Source organism: Megalobrama amblycephala, unplaced genomic scaffold (genome assembly GCF_018812025.1).
Source record: "Megalobrama amblycephala isolate DHTTF-2021 unplaced genomic scaffold, ASM1881202v1 scaffold419, whole genome shotgun sequence".
Taxonomy (NCBI): Eukaryota; Metazoa; Chordata; class Actinopteri; order Cypriniformes; family Xenocyprididae; genus Megalobrama; species Megalobrama amblycephala.
Genome location: NW_025953368.1, coordinates 104,766 through 106,457, shown reverse-complemented (window position 1 = coordinate 106,457; position 1,692 = coordinate 104,766). Strand labels below are relative to the sequence as shown.

Below are 1,692 nucleotides of genomic sequence, written 5' to 3'. Positions count from 1 at the left end.
AGTGAACACACACACCGTGTAAATCATCAAACAGAGTATTTAATTTCTGAAGTTTCGTCTCGACAGCCTCTGCTCTGAGAATAACTGTCTTTCACACAAAAGCATCAGCAAAGATACTTTTGCAGTACGTTTATAGTAAACGTACTGCAAAAGTATCTTTGCTGATGCTTTTGTGTAAAAGAAACCAGCAGATGCTAATACTAAATTTCAGCTCAGAATATAAACCACAGGAACATTAATGACAGCGTTGATAAACCACACACGTCTGATGCTGCAAACTTCAAACTAACTGACTGCAACAACTTCTTGCAACATCTTACCATTTTCCGTGTTTTTTTAAGCATTGATGAATCAGTTCTGTCTTCCTCCTGGGTTTTGACTGCATTAACAAGATATTTTAAAACGAGATAAAGTTTTCAATATTTGCGTTTTATTAACATGTGTATAGATACATTTCTTACTCTCCTGACCTGTTTTTCTACATTTCTTGCAGATCCAGAACATCCCAACCACAGCTACAATCAACAGAGATCCAGCAGCAGAGATCAGCACTGTGTACAATAAAGGTAGACCTTGATCTGTAAATGACAAAATGAGTCGTTAGTGTGAGTGAATCTGTCCATCTGATCTACAACAAACACTATCACACATCAGCACTGTATAACTGAGAGTAAATCAATGTTAATATCACCGTACCTGAACATGTGTGACAGAGGTGAGTGATGTCCAGATGTTGAGTCTGGTTGCTGATGGGATTGTTCAGCACACAGCTGTAGGTGTTTTTATCCTGATATTCCACCTCCAGAGGTAGAGAGAGACTGATGCTGAGATCAGACACACTGATGCTGGACAATAAACTGTTTCCTTTGTACCAGGAGAGAGTCACATGACTCACATTCACAGCTGAACACACCAATGAACAATTTGATGATGATGATGATGATGATGATGAAGAACATTGTGAAGAGTTACTGCTGATGACAGGAACAGGCAGATGAGCTGAAAAATATAAGAGAAATAAACAGATGTATGGATAAATCTAATCTACAGTCTTATTTACAGTATATGTTGACGGTCAGTGATTGCTTATGTCACCCCAAACTACAAAATAATTAAGTAACTTAATATGTAAATACATAAAGGAATAATCTGGTTCAATCTGGAATAATGTTAATTACCACAAAAATAATTTCCAGAAATGTGAGTTACAGTGAGGCACTTAGAATGAAAGTGAATAGTACAGCCACAAGACAATATGTGTTAGTGTTAACATGATTTTTACCACATTTTAAGGGGTTGCATTGAATCAAAATTCATTTTTCCTCTGATTCTTTCAGTCATGAGTTTTTTTTTGCAGGATTTGTCCCAAAATGCTATTTTATGAACGCATTTGCAAATCATTACGAATCCCAGTAAATGTCATCCACACCATGCCCTGAAAAAAATGTTTTACACCAAAATTTCAAAATAAGATAAAAATGTATAGCTTTTGTCTAATTTTGGTACTTCAATGAAACTGATCTTAATAGACCCCTTGGGTCATGCTGGTCACACAGAGACCAATTTTATCTTCCTGTCTGCCAATTTGATTTTCTTTCAAAAAATATTTTTTTCAAACTCCTTCTAGACCGTTTATCAATTTTATTTCCAAATTCGTCTCATCTTCAGGCCAAGTTCTGGATTTTGTGTCGA

At 35.9% G+C, this 1,692-nt stretch overlaps 1 long non-coding RNA gene across 1 annotated transcript; it reads right to left on the bottom strand.

Moving 5' to 3' along the window:
- Positions 1-216: 216 nt before the first annotated feature.
- On the bottom strand, positions 217-761 carry LOC125261502. Its single transcript, XR_007183325.1, has 3 exons — positions 697-761; positions 471-578; positions 217-379 (listed from the first exon to the last, which is right to left on the bottom strand). It is a non-coding gene; the product is annotated as an uncharacterized LOC125261502 (long non-coding RNA).
- Positions 762-1,692: the final 931 nt, after the last annotated feature.